This window comes from Gymnoscopelus braueri, assembly GCF_963280865.1.
Source record: "Gymnoscopelus braueri genome assembly, chromosome: 18".
Classification (NCBI taxonomy): Eukaryota; Metazoa; Chordata; class Actinopteri; order Myctophiformes; family Myctophidae; genus Gymnoscopelus; species Gymnoscopelus braueri.
In genome coordinates this window covers 35,479,612-35,504,260 of record NC_137618.1, presented here as the reverse complement: position 1 = coordinate 35,504,260, position 24,649 = coordinate 35,479,612, and the positions used below count along the sequence as shown (strand labels likewise).

General features: G+C 41.0%; 1 protein-coding gene across 9 annotated transcripts in view; it reads left to right on the top strand.

The window, feature by feature from the left end:
• baz2bb (bromodomain adjacent to zinc finger domain, 2Bb) overlaps window positions 1–24,649 on the top strand; it is a 63,779-nt gene that overhangs the window by 1,521 nt on the left and 37,609 nt on the right. For all 9 annotated transcript variants that reach the window (XM_080412908.1, XM_080412909.1, XM_080412912.1 and 6 more), the window contains exon 2: window positions 6,802–6,844. The gene's annotated coding sequence lies outside the window, so the exon portion shown is untranslated. The remainder of the gene's footprint in view (window positions 1–6,801; window positions 6,845–24,649) is intronic.

Sequence of the window (24,649 nt, the reverse complement as noted above, 5' to 3'; positions counted from 1 at the left end):
TGTGTTAGTTTTGTTTTTCTCAGGGCTGGCTCAAATTGTATTTATTCATTTATTAATTTTAACCGTAGAGACTTTTTGTTTGTCAATCTGGGGGACAAGCATGGTTAACTTCCCAGTCAGTAAGCAGGTCCAGTATTGGAGCACACTGACAGAGTGATTAGGAAAACAAATGATATGGCTGTTTTGTGGCAAAGTTGTGACACTGACTTATCCCTGGCTGTCATTTCTCCCTCTTCCTGATTCTGTGGACATTCATTGTCTGGAGTTCATACAGTAGGCTGTGTGGAAACGGCTTCTTAGACTAGACGAGACTTGTCTGGCACCCGTTTCATTTGCTGTTTTAAGATGCAAAGAAATCATCAGTGTTCACACACAGATGAGACAGACATACACACATGCATACATGCACTTTATAGCATGTGGATTTCATAGTTCGTTTAATTGTAGTCAAAAGGAAAGATAAGCTACTTTTTGCAACATTGTGAGCAAGAATAATGCCACACATGTTGAATTACTTAAAACAACGTATATTCTACTGTAGGTAATCTAATAATCATTTGAGTAGTCTTTTTCTCAAGAAATGTTACTCCAGGTTTGGCCACAACTATTAGTCCCCATGCAGTGCACCTCAGTTTTGATCCTCATACAGTATTTTGTTGTGTACACAGTAATTTCTGAACAAGAAAGCCTATTTATTCGTTCCTGGTACAGATTACACATAGTATATTCTTTGTCTTTGACTAGCCTTAGATTTTAATTATCAATTAATTGATAATAACGAGATACTAGTGCAGGCCCTTTTGTACACACAGTCTGTGAAATGGCAGTAAACATTATTCCTGTTAAGGTCCATCATTTAAATGGCTTCAGTAGCCAAGGAAGCAAGATAAATCAGATTACAGCCTTGATGTGATATGCATGCACCCAGTTACTGCCAATGAATCAACCAATAACCAGATACACAGCTAGAAGGTCACTAAATTTGTCTCATATTTATTCAGAGCCCATGTCCTTGGAAACTGCTGCAGGCCCAGTGAACAATATTGCAGAGCGACAAATCACAGGCTTCTAATGTGAGTTTTAAACGCATAGAAAACATCCCTCAGCAACATGGCATTTGAATGTTTATAATATTGCAGGGATTGTTCTTCAAGGATGGAAAGTCTCAGCTATAGCTCAAGGTTGCTAAATTGCTTGAAACAGCACTTTTAAATGTTAGCAGCCCCAGCGGTGTGATAAATACACTTTCAGCTCAATCATTAATTTCAGAGATTCATCCACTTTGTTATAGACCTTTTCTTACAAGAAGCCTAATAAGCCATCTTTAATTACATAGTATTTGCTAATTAGTACTAGTATTGGACGCATACATTTACATTCTTAAATATAATTTCACCTGTCCATGAGATACGATTGACAGTGACTTGTGATAAGCAGGACAAGATGTGGTATATTATGCAATACGCATTACTTTATATGATTGTGTTTAGGATATAGAAACCACAGAGGCCAATAGCCTCTACTGTCAATAGCTCCAATTCCCTTTTCTCAGGTTACTTTTGTAAAGAACGACTGTGTGAGGAATAGCTCTACTAGTGTTTTTAATTTGTTTTTGTTTTGTTTTGTCTACTATATCTGAATTTTGAGTGGGATGTCATTAAAAGGTGGGTTCCTTACCTTTCCATATCTTAGTAGGGATGTGATGGGGGCCCTAATCATTTGGCTTTGTCTATTGAAGATTCATATTGCGTGCTCTGGCCTTTTTCATCTATAGTGACTTCCAAGGTTACAGAAACCAGACGCTACGTAGGCCTGTTTCTTAGTGGGTTAAGCAGGCCCTGTGTCGTGGACAAGGATGAACTAAACCCATCACTAATTGCGGCAACCATTTTGACGGACTGATAATAAGTGGGTATTTTTGCCCATTTCTCCGTTCATCCCTCCAATTCTTACCCTTTTCCACAAGCTTGCACTCATTAATCAAAGACGCTGAACTCCTGCTGAGGGCTGAGCAGGTCCATCAGAGTGGCAGCCAGTTCGCTGTAAAGAACAGTGCAGAGGCTCTTGACACATGAGCATAAATAAATCTAAGGTCTTTGTATGCAAACCCTGGAGGTTAATACTGTATAATTCAGTGTCCCCTCTTTGTCTTATATGATTGATGTTTTTAAACATTTAAAGCTGGATGGGAGTCCCTTTGTAGGTCAGGGTTGACACTTTGTGATTGGGTGAGCTTGGGGGAGAGGTATTAGGGGAGGTGGATTATTAGGAATATGTCAGGGAGATTACTCTTTTTCACTCATCTTCCACTCAGTCTATTTTCCTCTCCTCCTGGTGAAGCTTGTCATAAAGCTTTAGCTGAACGAGGGATGTTTCGGTGATTGAAGTCTTCCCCTCTGTGTTAATGGGGCTGATGTTTGCAATGTCAATGCTTGGGCTTATTTGTTCGTCTGTTTTGTATTTATGTGCACCCTGAGCTGGAACTGCTGCCTTGTCGCAAGTTTAAACTGCAGGGATGCTGGCGACAGTGAGGAGACAGGGATTTGTTGAATAGACTCCATATTCATAATTCAGGGCCAGCTGGTTGCAGGAGCAGCAGAGACATTCAGTGGCTATTATAAACCATTCCACTCACACACCAAGATTGTGCCTCAGCAGCCTCCTTTTATTTATTGATCTTTCTGCATTTAAAATCTGGTCACTGCTGCCACAAATGCTGGCCATTTTAGCTGCGCTAGGCATGCTTACTGCAGCCCCATTTTTGAATATTTAATTCTTGCTCAACATTGTGTGGCATGATAAGGGAATTGGGGAAAGTAGAGGACTCATTCCTTAAAAATGTTTGGGTCAGCACAGAGGCCAAAATGCTAGCATCCAACTGAGTTAATTGACTAGGCTCCTTACTCGTTCTCTCCACATAGGAGATGGCCTTGCCATCACATAATTCTACCCCCCCCCCCCACACACACACACACCGGACAAATAAACGTTCTCACATGTTCTAGTTTTAAAGAAACTTCTTGCTAACAGTGCAAAGTTAATTACTCGCTGATGTAAGGCAAGATTGAAAGGCTGTGCCAGCCACTGTAAACAAACTTCTTTTTTATTGGATTAATGCTCCCAAGTGCTAGCCCTCTGTTTTAGCTGAGTGGTTTAAAAGGATCCACAGCGTGGATGGAGTGGATTATCAGGAATAATCTGTATGGGCAGAGAGGCGCCTCATGACAACGTGTAGGCTTTTCCTGTTGTAGGATTATTGCTAATACTTTTCAATTTTAGTGATAGATTTTGTAGAACATAACCAAATGACATTGTGTGTAAGTTTGAAGAATTATGTCACAGCTTTCACCTCATCAATTATTAGTCGGAGTTTATTTTGCTGTTGTATAAGTTGTATTATTGTTCATTCTAAGGCCTGTTATCGCAGCAGTGTTGTGAGATAGATAGCCGTGTGTGTGTGTGTGTGTGTGTGTGTGTGTGTGTGTGTGTGTGTGTACACTGTACATATAGACATACATACTGTATATTAATCATACATTATGTTTAGCCTATTCATCATCGAAGTGTATGAATGAAATGAGTAGTATAAGCTGCATTCAAAGCCAATAATATAACGTGTGTGTAAGCAAAGAAGGCTGGCTATCAGTTAAAGGTGAGTGGCTTAGGTATGTGTCTGAATGCAAAGAAGACACAAAATTTTACGTGCAAAATGTTCACCCCGTCCTGACTTTCCAGCGGTAACGTCTGTAATCCAACACAGCTGTGAAGTAGAGGACAGAGAAAGAAACCTGCTACCTGGACACTGTTATTTATTACTCATTACTTTGCACACAGCTTTCTCTCTAGGCAGCCTCATGTCATTGTCTATTCTTTTAATGATGGCACAGAAAAGACAGCTCAGTAACATGAGGAGGCTCAGCTGTGCTGCAGTTCAAAGAGTTACCAGGAAAGACCTTTATTTGAGGCTGGGGAGTGACCTTTTTTGCTCTCAGCACTGGATGAAACATCCTAATATAAAAGAAACTAATCTCTCCTTTCCACTGATGTTCCACACTACAAAATGGCACAGATGGGAGTTGCAGGAAGAGCCTGTAATAGGTGAGGTGCACAACAGTGTTGCCATTGATGTTGAGTCAAACAAGGATGGAAACCACTCTTCCCAGCTCCAACAAATCCTGCATGTGCAGAAGCTCCCATGTGTAATCCAAATATTTTGGAACTGATTTACAAAGGATCTAGCAAGAGGGGGGCACAGCATCCTCCCGCTTTTCACACAACATTAGAGCCCGACCACCAGTGTATTGGCCGTAGATTTTTTTTTGTGGCTTTTATGCCTTCATTGATGGGATAGTAGTCTGACAGGAAATTGGGAGAGAGATGGGGAGTGACATGCAGCAAAGGCCATCGGGAACGGGACTCGAACCCGCGACGCGCTGTCAGGCTACATTAGGGCCGAGGTGCCTGGACCGCTACGCCAGCGGTCCTTAACTTTTGTCCTGATTTGTAACCACTTAAAATCCCTGTCCCTAATTTGGGCATGTCATTACAGGTGTTAGTTTCAAATTTCTATTAAACTAAAGCAGATCTACAAGCTCAATGCAATATTATGCGATGTATTGCATTGTTGTTGGTTATTTCTTTTTCAAATAGAAACTTTTAGAAAAATTACAAAAATTCAAGTAGATTAGATAATCGGTCCATGGTTTAGGATCAGTTTAGGATCTGGCATCAGTTGGGCTTTACACAACATCCTCATCAGTTGAACGGGACTGAGCCTAAAACATGGCACATGAAGCGGGCCAGATGTACTGCAGGGATTTCACACTACATTCAGATCTCCTTTCAGGACAGACGTCCAGTCATTTTGAATAGGCGCTGGACTATTGTGGCTGATCAAAGTTCGGATTATGGAAACTCAACAAGGCCTGTCTTCAAACAACATTAGTTTTCTTTTTCGCCTATAGGCCTGGACTACTGTACCATAGGGACAGCAATTCAAAAATATAATACTGTTGTTCCAAGTGCGAAAAATGCAAATGGTTGCTGTCAGTATCAAAACAGTCAAATTTAAATAGAAATTTAAGAAAATAATATATCCATGCTGGTGATGATATGCAGTTTTATGGACCCTTAAAGACTTAAAAAATAAATCAAAAATAAATAATGTTGCCACTAGTCCTATATTATATTCATAGATGAGGCTCGTTTATTTGAGTTGAAATAGTTTATTTTCTGACTTATTGGTAAAGATGGGTGGTAAACAGTCCTTTATCCAACTTTAAAACATTATTTCCATTAGCATCTATGTGTTTCCTAACATATGTTCTCTCATGTTTTCCTCAGATGGTTTTCATTTCCACACGTCTCACTTCACAGCGGAAAACACAAGGGAATATGTGATAGTAACTATCCCTGCTCTCATGGTTGTCTTGTGTAAAACTTTACTGTGTTGTACGTAACCTGAGAGTTTGTGCCAGTAGTGTAATTGCAGGGTGGGGATGGGGGAGATTGGATCACAGAAAGAAAGAGTCCCACATCAATAGAGGATTACGGATATCCAGGATAGGTTTATTAAAAAAGCAAAGCAGGCAGAGTGTTTCACTGAATAAAACCCCCTTCTTTCAGTGAGACAAGAGGACTAATTCCTTAGACTCCATTAATTGGCTTGAAGCCATTTTGAAAGGAGAATATAGGGAAATGCCTACAGCAATCAAAGCCAGATTGCTACAAATGAAGGCAAATAGCCTGAACTCGCATGAAAAACATGAGGGGTACCTTGTTTGACTTCCTCAGTAGTAATATGCAGGCATTTCCTAGAGAGGCATTATTCATAGAGCTTTATCAAGGAGAAAAGGTAGGTTAAATAAATTGCAAAACTTCTTTATGTCCAGTGGCTAAGAATTATTGATAGCCCTCGTCATCATGATTAATTTATTATAATCTTCGGCATTATCCGTAGTCCAACTAGATTTGGCAATCCATTACAATATGGAACATCTCATTGTAGGTCTGCAATGTTTAAGACCGATCGGACTAAGGATATTTGAGTGATGCGTTGAGGCTGGAAATCGCACAGTGTACAGCGTCTGTTGCTGACACTGGTGTAAAACTGGCCCAGCACTTCATTTCCTTCACATTCCAAACAAAATGAACCCAGATGGAAATGCGTAAATAGTCGAAATTTGCTGGCTGGTCAGAAATGTTTGCTGTGCTTACACAAGTGTTGTCGTTCTTGTGATAAAATCTCCTGAGCATGATAGTTGCTTTGGCAGAGGGTGTGTGTTAGAAAGGGCTTATAGTGTGGTATAGCTGTACTTGGACTAATTTCAAGACAGAAGCTTCAGCTGAAGATGCAATGCATTGCTCGAGATGCATTTTCTAGAAGAAAAAAAAACCCAAACAGATTAAGTACTACCAGTATGTCTACATAAGCTGTTCTGTAGAGAACACCTTTTGTTTTATCATGCCACTTACTGGACTCCTCGGTTAATTTTTTTGTCTGCATAGCTGCCAAGATGCTGCTGTAGTTGTCATTCAACAGTCTGTATACATTTTCTCTGGAGTGTTTTTGACCATGTCCAATGCAAATTACTCTTTTTGGTGTTTCACAAGGCCTGGTGTTGCAGTACTTTGAGTTGCCGTTGATGTCTGAATGGATAAGTCATCTTCCCTTGGGGCCTTGGGCTCCTCCAAATTTGCATTTTTATTTTATTTTCATGGAGCTTTCAGAACCGAATGATGCCGAATGAATAAATCAATAAAATCAAGCAATTAAGCTGACAGTGTTGTCTTGTGTTTCAGGTGCAGAGCAGTGATGTCACAGAACTGACTACAGTATCCCACAGTAAGTTGTCTGGTCTTCAACTACCTGCCATACATTTACTCCAGTATAAACAGTTTAACTCTGTTCTCTGAAGATGCTCTGCTCATTTTGCATTACAAAAATCAGCTTGCTTTGTTAAATTACATATTGTAGGGAAGAAGTGGAATGGCCAGACTTAGCGGAACTCTTCAATTTAAAGTATTATTTAGGTACAGGATTAGAACTTTCCAATTAGGCTGAGATTTAACAAGGCCCTCTTTAATGGAATTGGTTTGCACTACATTACACATTGCTCTTAGTTTGTGAATTTCTAATTAGTTCCCATCTTGCATAGAATTACTGTCTGTCTATTTAATTTGAGTAACTTTTTTTGTTTTTTGATTTGACTTTTTGGTTATTTTGAAATAAATTACTGTCGTCCGTACATGGGATAATTGGTGGGATTTGAACAGTTCTTTGCCTTTTTTTGTTTTATATTTGAAGAGCCACTCTGCATACACTAGCTTTGAACAGTTGTTGCTTGGCTGCCTTTGTAAATTGTATTGTTTCCCCCTTGACAGTGTCAGTAGGGATCTTTAAGCCTCAGTTCCACTCCTATCAGAAAGTGTGATTTACAGTACTGTACAGCTCTCCCCTGACTGTTGCAATTACTACAACATAGTGTGAGTTATTTGTTAGTACCATGCATGTCTTTTAAAAAATGTACACTTTGAGAAGGTACAGTCCTCCAGACATCCACTGTGTTGAAACAATGCATGTGGTTGACTGTACAGTTAAATCTAAATAAAACAAGGGAGTTATTCCTCTCCAAGTGGATTTTTAATCCGGCATCAGACACAGGTGTCAGGTAGGCTCTAGTACATTTCACGGGTAGCAGGACAGTGTTATTATTGGACTTCCCCTTTCCACTTGGCTGCTTATTGTGCTTCTGAGAAATGTGAACAATCTTGGCGCACAAAGTCAACACGGTGCAAACCAGACACGCTCTTTACCTCCGAAGAATCACAGGCGGAGTCGAGAGCGAAAAAACTCCGAAGTGAAATAATTACATTGTTCGCGTGCCTTGCTCAATGTTGAACTTCCGCCGTAGAGGCATGAAGACAACTACCACCTGATCCACAGGAAAAGCCTATTAGAATGTTTATGCGGCTGACCCTGGCAGGAGAGAGGTCAACCCAATGCAGACTAACTGTGCTGGAACGGCAATGGGGAAAATGAGCCGGGCTGGAGGAATCCTATCATCTCTGAAGCTGGGCGTCCTGTGGGTGTAATAGAAACCTCCCAGGATTTACTACGGCTGTTATCAGTAACCTCCAGTTTACCTATGGGCCCCACCCCACAACACTTCCACCAAAGAGGCAGCTGGGGGTGGAAAAACAAGAGAAGATGAGAAAAGGGGAAAAGGCGTGGTGAAGAAGAGATGAAATTAGGAGAGGTGAAAAGGGTGTTGAAAAGTGACAAAGTTGAGGCGTGATAAAAAAAAGAAAGGACTGACGGAGATGACTGTTGGGGTGGTGAAGGCATGAAGTGTAGTGGAGATGCAAGAATAAAACACGCTGAGCTTGGTGAGCCAAGGAACGGAGGAAAAAGAGAGAAGCAGAAGCTCTATGACCGCTGTGTTCTACTGAGATTTGTGTGTGACTAGTACACCCCCCCCCCCCCCCCCCCCCCAAAAGAAAAAAGAAAAACATTTGATGACCTCCTACAGTTAACGGTGGTGGCTTCAAAGAGCAGGCTATTTTCTGTGACTGGCCCTGAATGGCTAACAGATTGCTGTGGCTGTGCAATATGATGGTGGTAGTAAATACTGGAGTCCACTCTTCCTGCTGCTCAGTGCTCTGAGCAAAGCGGTGTGTAGAGGGGGCTGAAAGAAATGGGAGGGCGGAATAGAAAGTGATCCTGAAGTGATGAAAAGAACTCTGTCAGAGATCAATCATTAACTAATGCAAGTGATATAGCTTTATTACATGAATGGGTAAAAAAAACTAAAAAGTTACTTTGGTTGGATTTAAAAGGCTCAGGGATCTGACAGTATAAGCACAAACGCTATGTGGCAGGGAATGTGGCAGTAATATGAATGTAAAATGGCAAAAGTAATGATTATAAAACAATGGAAAGAGAACCTGAAGAAAAGGGATAAGAATAATAAATTATGTTGATATAACGGTGTAATGCTTAAACTTTCAGGACTTAAACCTCTTCCCCATGCTTGTGGCTCACACATGTCAGGCCTTGTGCTTATTTGTGCACTGACATGAAGGGTAATTCCCCTCTCTTCTGAAGGGCAAATATATAGAGACATAATGCAGCTCAATGAAACATGTGCCATGAGTCTCTGGCTTCACTGCAGTGTAAATTTTGACAGCATTTTTTTTATTTAGTTTTAGTTATAGCCCATTTATTTTTTGTCATATTTTAGTCATCTAAAATATTTTACTTTTAGTCTAGTTTTAGTTGACTAAATCTACAGTTGATTTAAACATTTATTTTGGCGGGCCTTGCTGTTGTCGTAAAGCCTGATTTATACTTGGTTGTGTGCTGAAAACATTTTCTGAGCGTGACATCCATCCACGCACAACGAAGCATAAAATGACTTGTCTTAGTTCTACTGGATGTCTCCTCCACTAGTCCCTCCCCAACATTTTCATCTAGTTTTTATTTGTTGACGAAATTGTCATTGTATTTAATCATAGTTTTTAGTCTAGGTTAGTTTTTATTTAGTTTTTATTTAGTTGTCTGTGAAAAAATGTAGTCGACGAACATTAGTCTAGTTTTAGCCTACGAAATTAACACTGCTTCACTGTCGCACTTGGAATTCACCAAATGATTGTGGGTCATCTGCAGCCAGCCAATTGAACAAGGGACATTTGAAAACATCCGTGTCCACCTCCTTTAAAAAAAAGTATGGGGCGATAGAACTGCTTTAAGAACAGCACAGAGGTATCTATGAAGATTATTTTGTGTGGGGCAGCTTATGTCAGGGTGGCTCTTACTCTTAACCCATTCAACGCATCTGTGTCATTTTACATTTGAGCTATAACCCATTATTTTATACTTTGGCTATTCAAAAATAGCAGATATACAAGCTCATAGCACGGCACCAAATGAGCTTGTGGATCTTCTATTTTTTTTTATTGTGACAATTTGTATAAGCGAACATTTGTAACTCAAATCTTTGCTTCTGGGGGTCCCTGGAACAAAATATTTGATATCAGTGGCTCTAAAACTTTTTCATGTCGAGGACCTCCCAAAATTATATGTATTTGGCCGCGAACACCCCCATATCTTAAATATTTTGTTCCAGGGACCCCCCAGACGCAAAGATTTTAGTTAAAAATGTTGTTTCCAAAAATACATGTATTCAAAGATTTGCACAAATGTTCAAGATCAAGCAATTTTTTTTTAGCCAAAGTATAAAATAATGGTTATAGCTACAATCTGAAATGACACAGATGCGTTCCGGGATTGAATGGGTTAACGGGGATCAGCCTGGGGGAGGGTTGGGGGTTGAGGGGGACCACCAGGGTCACACATGGCCTCCGCTCTTAAGTGCTGTCTCACCAGCCAGATAGAATAGATCCTCACTGACCCCACTGTTAAACCTCCTTGTCAAGAAGAGAGACATGTCTTTTCGGAGGAGATGCTGTCGTCTCACACCCCTCCTCCCTCGCTTATTCTCCTGAGTGCCATTTCAGTGCTGCTGGTTGGAGCGATCGGCTAACACTGACTTGATACATGGCCATCTGCAGCATTTAGATCTGATGTGTTGCCGGTTGCATTTGGCCCTCCATCCGCCCCGGCCGCGTGTGTAGATAGGTCATAAGCGCCCTTCTTTCATGTTCACAGCCACTTTACTTTGCTGGGGAACTGATGATGCTTGTTATGGATACCATAACCAACACATCTTCATATCGAACAAATGCGTCACGGAGGCCCCCGTGGATTGATTACTTCTTCTACCCCGTCTGACGTGGAGGCACAGCATTGCTACAAATGGAAATGTACTGAACGTTCTGTATCTATATAGTCAATTCTGTATATTCCCACGCGTGAGACCCTTTGAGAATAAATATTATGGTAAAAAGAAATTCATAAAATAAATAGAAAATGGCATGTTGTGGAATTTCTATTGCTTTTTTAGCCTGAGCTGATGATTTGATTTGGCCCTTTCTTTTTCAACTGCATTGTCAAACTCAAATTAGGCCGACTGTGATCTTATAGGCGACTAATTACACAGTTGGTATTTAAAGCTGAGGGATGAGCTCCAGCCAGCTGCAGCCACAGAGGCTAATTTGTTGTCAATAAAGTAGAATTAATCATGTGCACCCCCCCTCCGCCTTACAGGGGTGAAAGGTCACGGTGGGCTTGGGCCCCGGGATAGTTGTTGTGGCACATTCTACGTGGAAGGATATTGTTGGAGGATTGCAGACCCATAAGGCATAAGGGCTTCTCTGTGGTGTGGTGTGCAGATGGCGTGGAAGAAAATTGAATTTTCTTTAGTATCTTTTCGTAGTTATGGCCAGCTGCCTGCCATTCACTCCCTTTTACTGCTGGCATCGAGAGTCCAGCAGAGGCCAGGGTTTTGTTTTCCTCTCTCTGACTAAATCAGTCAATACGAATATTGTGTTCTACAAAATAAATATCCTAAAGAATTTCGCCCAAGAACAGATCTATCCCCGATAGGCTTGTCATGTCCATTTGCTCAATGTTCTTCTCACCCCTCATTTTAGCTCTTCCTTGTCCACTGTGTGAGAGTGAAGAAGAAATGCCTCGTCCCCCCTACCCATAACGCAGATCTGAAAGGGCTCAAATAATATCGATGCTAATAAAATGCTTTCCATCCTCGGGCTGCATAAATGCCACTTAGCCGGATGAGGGATCATGCTGGCAGCAGCTTGCTGTGTCTACTGAGAGAGGATCTGTGCCGTCAGCGCTCAGATGCACGTAGAGGTGACGCCAAGGTGAACGCAGAGATGTCAAATGGTTGGAAATCATTGATATTCTGACTCGGAGGCTGCAAATGTCTCGGTGGCAGATGGAGTCTTTGTCAGGAAAAGAAAAATGGCATCTCGGGAACATCAGTGCTGTTTTCCCCATATCAGCTCTGCTGGCGAGCGGTGACCTTCCGCCGCTCACAGGGATCCCTGCGCACTTTGATCAATTATCTCCACTGCCATTGTTTACTAGGCAAGTGGAAAAGGATTAAAATGTCAATTTTTAGGGGAGACGTTGTTTGCGCAGTCATGAGGCAGCCTTTGTTGGTGCAGAAAGATGAGATCAAGTGTGGGTGGTTAAACTGAACTTTATCATCAACTGAGGGAAGATCTGTGTCCGTGCACTTTTGATTAAATTGGTCAGTGGCCTAGCATTTGTATGTTCTCATTTACTGTGCATTTAATGTGAAGTTAATCAGTATCACAGACGATTACATGACACATCATTTTCTGTACCAATGTTCCCATTTTTTAAACCAACATACTTTAATAATGCTAGACTCTAGATAGATAAGCCTAGTAGTTGAATCCCGTGTGACCATTATGGTGTTCATGAGAATAAAATATACACTAAACTTCAGTATATAATGTATTCACTTATGTATGGGAAAACCACTGCATGGAAACAGCTTTCATCCATCCATTTTGCCTTGTCAAACAATTATTATAATTGATTTGACTGAAGCTCTACCTGTCTAACCTATACCTGATCATTAACATCATTAACATTTTTAATGGATTACTCCTAATGGCTTCTCCAGACTTGGCTATATAGCATGGTATCACATTGATGTTTAGTTTAGTCTCTTTCCATTTGCACCACTTGATTGGTAATGTGAATGAGGTTCTCAGCTTAAAATGTATGATAAATGTGTTTATAGAAACAATCCAAATTCTGTAAGAAATGTGGGCTATTCAGGCCTGCATGCCCTGAATCAAGCTGTGATATGCAATCATCACTCTTGTTTGAAGCAAATTCAAGGTAGGAGAAAATATTGAAAGGTCAGGGGAAAGAAATGAGGAAAAAGAACAAACGATGCAAAAAGCAAATGACACCGGGACCTCAGTTTAATATGTATGTACTTCAGCTTGATGGTTGATTTCATTAGCGGATCTCATTGTTATGCATCGACTGTTCTCCTGCAGCAAAATGAATATTGTATTCACATGGCCTGAATATTCAGGAGGAAATGTTTGGATTTAGATGGCATTTTCCATAAATAAAAAAAGAAGAAGCCTGTATTGCTTCCCTGCCCCCAATGCCACGAACAATTAATACCATTGTATCGATTGTCATGCGCTCCAGATGTTGGATGATTTGAAGAAGAGTGTTTAATTTCCCTTGTTGGTTTGGGTTTCCAGGTGAAGCTAGGGAGACTTTCTTATAACCATAACATTGTATCAACCCTACATTGTATTTTACAGCATGGCTGAAAGACTGCTGTCATACCTGTGGCAAGTTGGTAGAATTTTGATCTCTCGTACAGGTTACACTATTCTACTAGGTTTGCATATAATAGTATACAGGCAGTTATAGTATGAGGTGTCTTTTAATTTCCCTTCCTATATACTATATAGATATTTGTGTGTTTGTGTGATGATGTACAGAAAAGAATTGGCAAAATATTTGTTAAAGCAAAGTGTACATTGTCACCACCAGCTCTAAAACATTAGGTCACTGACAATGGAGGTACATTTTATGAAGCTGTTAAGTATGCTGTTGTACTAGCTCTCTACTTTACAGAGTGATTAACCTGCCACCGTGCCATAGTGTCTCATCATGTTTACGGTGCCATTTATAAATGCATCACTTTAGTCAGGTAAGGAAACACGAAAACAGTCTCATGAAATTGATATTATAGGGAACCTTTACCATCATTGGATTGGAATCAATAATGGCTCTAAAGTGCAGAAAAGTCTTGCCCTCCAAATCTATCAATTTAAGCCTCATAATAATAATTGTGTCTTAAGTGCATATACGTGTCGTATTCAGATGCAATTGACATCTTTAGCCATGACACAGCACTGGTCTTTCTTCAATGCTAAATCTAAAGGAGTCCTCTGCATGAGTGTACTAATTACCTGGTAGTCATTTTATACAATTTCAACTTTTCTTTTTTTTTTGCGAACTCCCTCAATCAACTAACTATGTTTGTGTTGTCCTTTCTATTCAGACAGTTATTAGCTTTTATACTTACGCCTGTGTGGTACATCAAGTACCATTTTGAACGCAAAGAGTAGGCCTACTTCCTAAACATATGAGACTGTTGTGATATAGGAAACCAAACCTGCGTTACAGCAGTTCTTTCCCCCCTCTCTGTGTGGAGGGTGATATTACCCTGCCATGCCAGGCACCTGTCCTCCCCTGTTTCAGGCCCGACTGCACACAGCTTTCAGAGGGTAGTGCTCATCGAGGTGCGGTAACAGGAGCTGTGTGGAGCATTTTCCATTAGCGAGGCACTCTGTGTGTGCGAGGTGCTCTGTTTCACACAATCTTCATACAGCGTCCCCTGCTATGACAACAATAACAAGGACAGACCCTGCTCTTTATTGGGCTTACAGGTGGTAGCCTAGTTTGTCGGAAATGTGTTCATATTGGCTTGTTCGAAGCCAAGCATATCCCATCCTAGAACTAAATCTAAATGGGTTACTTGAAAGGAAGGTGGTCTAAAGTTTTTTTTATGGCTATATTTATATAATTTTACCTAGGCTATATGTTATTTTCCTGACTTTTCGGTTGTCAGACGTGACTGTAACCTGTTGATGCAGGCCTGACACTGAAATGGCTCCAGCATGATGTAGTATGCAGCTAAATTGAGAGTACTGACAGTCTGTGGTCAGAATGAGGCTTACACTGTGTTGGGGTGTGAAGCAGCGCCTGGTGTGAGTGCCATTCCAACAATGTGGTCATATGTGGCCACAAGTGGTGGAGGAGCGCTACAGTGGTTTAGCATGCAGCTGAGCACCCCTTAACAGTATAAGCACTAAGTTTATAATACACTTTTAGGTGTTTACCTTCCAGACTGGCACCGTATGGGCTCGTCATGTAAAGGCAGCATACATGCACTCAAAAAGACTGTTTGATGGTGGGTTAAGGGTTGGGTTTAAATTTAAATTCGCAGGCTAATTAATACAAAGCTGTCACACTTTAAAGAATCACGGTGACAACGAGCCCATCCCTGCACAGTTGAAAGCTACTGCTTTGAGATAATGATGTGTTTTTCAAATAGGCCTTGATGTGCTATGGCTGTGACCACAATAGCCTCTGGTGCAATAATATCTTACTGCTATGAAATGACTTCCTATTAACGTGGACATTTATAGCTGTCTAATGTGTGTGAGTGGTCAGTGGTGTTCTGCACCACATACTCTGTGTTAGTTCTCCATGATGGCAACGTACATGGACTCTGGAACAGAGCAAGCAGACATGATGGAAATATTCATTTTCTATAGGAGATGGAGCTCTGTTTTTGTGAAGAGGGCTCAGAGGCAGACAGGAAATTAGTTATTTTCTCCGCACATTCATCAAAATAAAAATAGTCTGATGAGTATCCCAAGTGACTCGCAGCCCCGAACACACACACTATTGAAGCCACAGCTGCATGCACCATGCGCTTAGTGTGAACTCTCCGATAAATTTCAGGTGTCTTTTTTTTGTGCTTCCTTTTTGAATAATGTTAACCACTTAAACCCAGTATATTTATTCTTCATCAAATACAAATATTCTACATCAAATAGCCGATCTGCAACGTGTTGTAGATCTGCTATTTTTGCAGAGTGTTTGCCTATTATGACATGCCCATAATAGGGATGATGGGGTTCATGTGATTAAAGCCATTACTCTGTTCTCCTCATAGACTGTAAAGGTTCTCCTCCTCTCATGTCAAAGCTGCTGTCCCTCATTTCCATCACGCAAGAACTAACAATCGATTCACGACACGGCCTCTTCAGTTTTGTAACCTTCAAAATGTTACTTGAGCAAAACTCTTGGTGTACAACACAGTTTAAGTATGGGGGACGACTTGAGATGACAACACTGTTAGACATTTGCCTCTGTCACCTCTGTCCGTGATAACCTTTGATTTAATGGCTAACAGGCATAGTGTCGACAGAGGTTGCTTGTGTGCCAAATGACTCAGTCTGTGGCTCTTGTTCAGTGTGAGTCTGAGCTTGGATAATGGAGTGGTTTTTATTTTGAGCGTCCTTCCCCTTTGTTTTGTGCTGTGTGAAGTGATGGCAGAGATCAGGAAATGACAAGTTACTTTTTTTATATGAGCAAAATGATTTAATTGAACTGATGACATTTGTTTCAATTGCTGCCAATCTTTCCTGAATAAACTGTACCAGAGTGTTATTCAGTAGTATTGATCACTGTTGATCCTGCTTATTCTAACCGTTTGGAGTACCTGACTACTAAAGCTATTTGATTCTCCACTGTCATAGTCACCAGACAAAGGCCACTATTATTATCATAACTCAACCTCACCTAACCCCAGCCAGGCCCTCCCCGCTTGCTTTCAGCGTGAAGCTATGATATCTTTTCAAATTGTGTTTATGGCTTCTAAATTGACATTTGCTTCCTGCCCTTGGCCAGCTCATGGCAAACCAGAGATCTGGGTAAGTATCTCTCAGAGGAAATTAGGCCAATTGCGAGTCTCTCTACTTTATTCTTAACAAAATACGAAGATAATTACTTTTATGTGACATTTGCCTGCATACAGTATATCTTAAGGGCATATTGTGTTACCTGATCATTTAAACCCGTACGGAAATATCAGTTTGTATGTCCAACAAAACTGAATGAATACCAAATGAGAAATGACGTATTGTTGTGTACAGTTCTTGTCCAATGAACACCACAATTGTATTTAACAGACCTTCAGATCTCCAAATTCACTGCCTAAGACGATGCTGGGTCAAATATTCCATTGATTATAGGTAATTATTTCTGCGTATATCGACACATTTAAAACCTTTTGCAAAAGACCTTGTAGCGTTGACATGTTTGCCTGTGTACCTCTGGTTATTATGAGCATGTTGCTACTTTCAAGGCATCCATTCCAGATGTGTTCACACAGGATTAGAAATACTGAACACAGTCCTTTGTGATCCAATTGGATCTATGTTCTCATCTTCTAAAGAACTGTTTTCTAGCAAAGGTGCAATGACCTTGTGACTTGTTTTGCACGTGCTTGCAGTTTTTAATCAAGCTCTTCACATCAGATGTGTGTATTCTTTAAGGCTGTTCCATCCAGGCAGGAATAAAAAAAAATCCTGTACTAGGTAGTTTTCAGTTTTTGCTGGTGATGCAGACATTTCTCTAGTGTTTTCCTCCTCCGCTGATTATAAATGCAAATTCCTCACATTAAAGAAATGTGCTTTTGTAGTATAAGGTTACGCCAGGTTATATGCTCTAAGATAATTGGTCTGTTTCAGCACACTAACCACAATAAATACAACAATGATTCTTGAATGAGATGTAACAGCAGTACTGTAGTACTGTATAATTTGTTCAGTGTACCGGTTGAAGGGATGCCTTTGTCAAGGTTGACATGCATTCCTGTGTGATGTACAGCTAACGAGGAGATTCAGATTTAGACAATATGTTCCACTCAAAATAGAATGAACCTTGCCAACCTTCAAGGAGACTTTCAGTAAGCTACTTTTTAGCCATCTACTAGCTCCAAACTTTGACATCTGGTAAGATTGTGGGCTACATGTGTCATTGAGGTTGATTTGTATTGGCGGCGTTACTAGTATTTAAAGGTCATTTCGGAAAATGTATTAGAATATGCTAATGATAGTAGTAATATATTACAAACTGTGAATTGAAACGCAGCTGTCGCCGGAGACTGTTTTGTCTTGGAATGCACCTTGACTTTTTTGTTTGTTTCCACAATGACTGGTTTCCAAATGACTGTGTTGAGGAGAAAACTGTCAACTAGTGACAGAAAGTCCACAAGCACAACAAAGAAAGCAGTGTACTTTAAGTTTGCCTCATTATTTCATTTTACATTTTCTCTCTTTTTTTTCTTCAGGCTAAACGTAAATTTTCTTTTTTTTTTCTTTTATCTGTGTGTTCACATTTCCACACAATACTAGCAGCAAAACTAGGAGAGTTTGATTGACATATTAAGGTGAATAGCTGGCTCGTAGGCGGTGTGCTGTAGCAGATGAACCGGGGGAGATGTCATGTGCTGTGACCAGGGAGAGCTCCTCTTCTTCCCTTTGTGCAGATGCACACACCATGTCTGTCTGTCTGTTTGAGCTTCCGTCTCTCTCTCTCTTTCTCTCTCTCTCACGTTACCAGTGTGGACCTTTTTCAGCTAAGTTCAACCACTCACAGCACGCTTAAACATCACAGGAGCCATCACTGTCCAGCCGTGATGGTCTCCGACAGAATTGGACACAGCTGGACTGCAGCAAATTTGGGAGGCACATGAGAATAGGGCAACGAAAGTTCAGCAAACTTCCACAGACTACGGACAACAGTAGCAGCTGCTCTGTGCACTGATAATGTTGTGTTTTTATTCCTGCATTTTGAGTGGTCCACTAGTCAGTCCCTGGGCATTCTGAAGAATGTGCCAAGGGAACCGGATGGTCTCATGCCTCTGCCCCAGTAAAGCATTGCCCTGTTGTTATCTCAATCATAACAGTTCTGGCCTGTCTGGAATGTCAAGGGCCCCACTAGAGTCTTTGTGGGACAAAAATGTGTGTCCAGGTTCTGGGATCATAATGCCATGCTTTTCTCCACACACCAAAGTGACTGTTGAAGAGATGGGAAGCGGGCATCTCCATTAGCGAGCGTACAGTATGTAAATCTTGAGGTGATGAAAACTGTGCTTCCCATGGGCAGTCAAATGCATGGCATTTGCCTGTATCTGCTAGATAATGTCATTTTTGCAAAGAACAAATGCTTTCCTATCCATAGCCAAAGAGATATATTTTAAATAGGTTGAAGTCAGGAGAATTCTATTTTAAATTAAAGGTAGGGTAAGTAATATATATATATATATATATATATATATATATATATATATATATATATATATATATATATATATATATATATATATATATATATATATATATATATATATATATATATATATATATATATATGTTACAGTATGATTGGAGAACCAGTACGATTGAAGAATGCGCGCTCGTTTTTACCACCCACCCAGCACTAGAGGGAGCCACAAGCCAGGCTTGTGCACAAACATATATGGCCACACACACACACACACACACACACAGTCACACACACACAAACACACACGCGCACACACACGCGCACGCGCTCATGCTTTTTTTGGTTTATTGAAAGCAGGACTGTTTAGATACTTTTATTGTGTGTTTTACTGGCTTTTGTTTTACTTTCTCCCTGACACACACACACACACACACACACACACACACACACACACACAGTGATCCATGAAAAGAACTATTCTGTCCCTATCGGTTTACAAATCAAACGGCGCTGAGTCGACTAGTGGAGCGTCGGCCGGTCACCGCGGGCACTCGCGCCTGGAGGCGCGAGGGCGCGCTTCCTCGGCCTCAAGCTCCACTAAGTCGGCGCGCCGTGCGTGTGAACGCGTGTTCAGCGTTCCCCTCATAGATATTATGGTTCCCCTAGCGTAGCTTCCTGGTTGCTATGTGGGGGGGAACAACAAAAGACAGGTCTCCGTCGGCGCATCAAAGCCCCGCCTCTCCGCGCTCTCCTTCTCCTCCTCGGAGGAGGAGGAGAAGGAGAGAAGGAGAGGACGGGACGGTTTAAAACGCGAGGAGGAGGAGGAGGAGGAGGAGGCTCCTCCTCCTCGCGAGCCTCGCGTAATAACCCCCCGCCTCGCAGCGCCGTCCTCCTCCTCCTCCTCGCGAGCCTCGCTAATAAACCCTGTCTCGAAAAGCCCCGCCTCGCCCCGAAGGAGCCCCGTGCCTAAAAACGAGCGCTCTGTCTTCAATCGTACTGGTTCTCCAAACGTACTGTGACATATATATATATATATATATATATATATATATATATATATATATATATATATATATATATTTGTTTTGTTTTTGTTTGTTTGTTAAAAAGTACTATATTCTGATAGTAATCATTGCTACAGAGCGTTTGTTCGGCCACAGGGGTCTCTCCAGCTCTTTAGTAAACAGAATATAGTACATTTTCAGGTAGGTGACAACAAGCCAATCAGGAGAGAGCACTGAAAATGCATTTTCTGTTTATTAAAGAGCTGAAGAGACATGGGAGACTCCTTTTACTGAACAAACACTCTATAGCAATGAGTACTATCAGAATATAGAGCTATTTAACACTTATTTTAACAAAAGTAAATCTCTTACCCAAGTTTATTACTATTATGATTATAATCTATTAATTATCCTTGTCATAGCCTTTTGGTTAAATAGCCTTTTTCTGGAGTGGTGAACCACACTGATTGTGTGTATGTCTATGTGTGGTGTAGTCAAGTCTTCGTGTGTGTGTGTGTGTGTGTGTGTGTGTGTGTATGTGTTGTAACCACCATCCTCCCCTTCGCTGTAGATGTGGACATATGGACGGCGTGTAACGAATGCTCTGTCAGGGACTGGATCTATTTTATTGCTTCATTCGGCTCACTGCAGTCCCACTCCCAATGCTGCTGATATGTGATTTATGTTGTGCTCTTCAGAGAGAGAGAGAGAGAGGGGGGGGGGGAGAGAGAGAGAGAGAGAGAGAGAGAGAGGAGCCCTCTACAGGAATGAGAAAGCCATCATAGTGATGTTTACCTTGATCCTGGCTGCCTTTTATTTCATTCCTCACGCTGACAGTGGGAGAGAAATGGGATAAAAGCCCTGTTTGGCCAGAGCGTTCCCTCTACATAAATAGCAGGGAGACATTGTTTATTTGGTCTTGTGGAGCATGTGAAGGTCATTGACATTACAGTGTCATGACTGGCAGCACCCTTGGACTTTGCACCCCCATTGTTTTTGGTGTGATATAATTAGCCGGAGGAATCGGCACTCCGTCACACGCTGACCTCGCCCCTCACCGCACGGGACAACGTTGTCTCTGCATGCGTTTTGTATGAGTGTAGTCTGGACGACTCCAGCCACGCACAAACTCAGCCATGCTTAATTTAGGCAGTCGTTAAACGGAAACCTAGCTAGGTAAATTACCTCTGTTTATTTGTTTGTCTCATGAGGAAAGAAGTCCTATCTATGATTTTGGAAGATGTCTCTCATGTCATTTTGCGGTTGGATTCAAAATAGTAGAAAGTGCCCTTTGGTGTGATGTCTTTTATTAAGCAGTGCGGAATGACAGATAACCTTTGCACCAGCAGCCTAGTCTCATTTTGTTGCTCTGTCTCCTGTCAGGTGATTGCATTCTATTTATATTCAAGCTGTTTCTCATGTTTACATGCAAATACACCCTCCCCCCTCCCCCTTAGTATTAAACAGGGTATTTCAATTGCTGAATTGATATCACATTTTGAGTCACACAGTCCAGCTGTGTTACCACCTTGCTTTGTGTGGATAATTGAAATTGCAAGGTAAAGCTATGCAAATTATGTTTTCTTAAGAAGAGCCGTTTTTATTTATCACACACATTAACACTTGGTGGGAGCTTCAAAATATGTTATTTTAGCAAAGAGAAGTGTGAAGTCTGGTGGGAGCTTGAAAATATATTATGTTTGCAAAGAGAAAGTGTGAAGTCTGGACTTGGTAAACATAACAGACCCTTTTTTTTTGTTGTTTGTTCCGTTATTGTGACTAGCGTGTTAACATTTTTGTTAGGCCTGTTTGAGTCAACATTTTTCCAGCTACAGTCAGGCTTTTAATAGTGTGCCACATTTTTAAAGAACTAGCTTAAGTCTTTTGTCATCTAATTAAATAGACTCTCTGTTGATGGTGTCACAGCCTTTGTTGAATAATCAACAAAAGGAAATTGAATCTTGACTCTGAATTCTACCTTGTTATCTCCATTATTTCTTCACTGTGTCTTGTATGACAATTAAATATCTTGTTAAGCTTGTAGATGCTTTTACAGTCCTTCATTGTTCTTTGCAGAAGGCAATAACAATTTAGTTTTTGTCTTGCTCCTCACATATGTGTCACATGCGTTGTGCATAATAAGCAAGAAGGGCTCCAATCAGACCAAAGATTAAATTTTTCGTGTTTTTCTCTCACATTCCCTCCATTCCCCCATTTCTCTCCTATATTCAAGTCTTTCCCTGTTGGCTCTCATGCAATATCTGTCTCGTTGCTTAGATTACAAGCAATCTGTTGATGGGTTAGCTAGCTTATTACTAATTATAGGTTGCAAATGTATGGAATCTATCTGTCGTTAGAACTCAACCACATTAACCCTGGCATCCTCTATTTTGGGCATGTCAATATAGGCAAAAAAAACAACTTTAAATGGATTGGCTATTTTCGATCGGCAATTTTCATTATTTGTCATACAAGGACGTATATACTGTAGGGCTTAAGTGGTTAAAGGGGAAATCCACCCATTTTCAATATTTAACTATGTCATTAATTAAAAAATTAACATTGCAAATTACACCATGATGAGTCATCACAGTGTAATTTGCAATGTTAATTTTTTTGCAATGTTACATTTTTTTGCAATGTTAATTTTTTTTTAATTTTTTCTTATTTCCACACAACTCCTTTATGCTATATTAATGACATAGTTAAATATTGAAAATGGGTGGATTTCCCCTTTAAGGAACCAATCAGAATGCAGTAGTAGGGCCCACACTAATGTATTTGTCCATTCATCAGATTCATCCCTGAGTTTCACAGGATGATTTGACACGGTGTAGTTGACATCACATTTTTATTTTTGTATTCGTCTCCTTTCAAGAAAAGTATTGAACATACATACTTAATTACACTAAAGCCCCAATGAGCTAAATTATTTCCTCAATTTTCATTATCGGCAACAAATAATCACAGTAATGATGCCTTCAGGAAATTAGGGAGTAGAAAATGATGTAGGCTAGGAGTAAACAAGTAGGGTGAGATGGGAATTTGTGTAATGTGTAGTAATAACACGGTGTAAAAGCATGATTATCTCTAACAAGCATTGGCTTGCCACGCCAGCCTTGGTCTGCCTTTGGAAGCCTTGCAAAAACAATTGTACTCTAAACGGTTCTCGTTTTACACAGTTACAGATTTATATGGAATAGATATAGTACTGTATGATGAGGGAGAAACGACTTGAAAAGGATTGACTGATGAACATCTCATCCAAAACTACCCCTGTGTGTGTCTGTCTGTCTGTCTGTCTGTCTGTCTGTGTCTCTCTCTGTCTCTGTGTGTCTCTCTCTCTCTCTCTCTCTCTCTCTCTCTCTCTCTCTCTCTCTCTCTCTCTCTCTCTCTCTCTCTCTCTCTCTCTCTCTCTCTCTCTCTCTCTCTCTCTCTCTCTCTCTCTCTCTCTCTCTCTCTCTCTCTCTCTCTCTTAATTTTTGTTTCAAAAATGTTGGCTGTATGCAGCAAGCAGTCACATTAACATAAAGAAGAAAAGAGGTCACTGCTTTTTATAAAGCCGAAGTAGTAGATTAATTGCAGTTGATTGGGGGATGAATGAAGTGGCTTGTCCCCCTCCTGGTTCTTCCTACCTCCTCCTCCCTGCCTCCTCCTTTTCTCTCTGTACGTGTCTAATTAAAATGTGCGGGGCCCAGGACTACATATTTTATGGCTAATGCCCACTGTTGACGGGCCAGGCAAGGCAGCAGCCCCAGGAATGTGTCCGTGATGGATGTCAGTCCGCGTGGAACATGTGGGATTCCTGTTTTCCAGGCCCCGGCGTTCCGCCCCCGGATCACTCCTCATGGAAATGATCCGCGCGTCGCACACTCTCAAAAACCCGCCGCTAATGCCGCTGTGAAGGACAAATGTGTTTCTTCAAACATTTGTCATACTGAAAGCTCACATCATTCATCAGTTCACATTTGCCTCCCAAACCACCACCACCCCCACCCCTCCCTTTTTTATTCACAGTAGCATTCGATATGTGTTACAAGCAGTCGATGCGAGCAGAAATTACTTTTTTGGCGTGAAGGTCCCCCTAAAAGATGTATGTTCCCTGTGGAGGGATGATGACAGAGCGTCTGCCCTTTTGTGTGTTGTGGGTAATTCTTAACCGCAAAAAAAAAGAAAAAAGATTATTACCCTGGTCTTATGAACACAGGTGGAGAGGTCTGTGCTGAGCGCACCCTAGCATACTAGGTCAAAGATGTGATTATAACCAGGACTATATGGCTATAGCACTGTGCTGAATAGAGGACAGGAGTTTTTTTTTTTTTGTGTAAGACGAGAGCATTGCATGGATTTGGGTAAATCATATTTTGAATGTGGTGGTGGCACACCCCCCAAAGCCCCGACCCCCCCCACAATGGCAGTGCCACACACTGTCTGACTGACTGGGGGGGGTGGGGGGCATTTCCATTGTAACCAACACTGCTCTGCCATCTGCCACTCAACACTCTTAATAAACGGTGTTGTTGTTTTGGCTGGCCCCTTTTTTTACTGCATTTTGGCTTTTGTTTAAACACGAGGCCTCTATGGGGGCAAGTCCATAAGTTAAACGATCCATTAGTATTTTTTTGTCTCAATATATACATGAGTATAATCCTTGTCCTTTTCCAGCTCTTAGGACATGGCCATGTTTATCTTGTCGGCTGCCAATGTACAGTACAGAGTGACTCCACGGTATTAATGAGGATGTTGCTGTGTGCTCAGTGCAACGCAACCTCCTCCTGATTGCAGCCAGTGTTGCCACACATTCATGAATACAACCTCTAAAAGAAGCACATGGTTCCATTTGTTTCCCAGT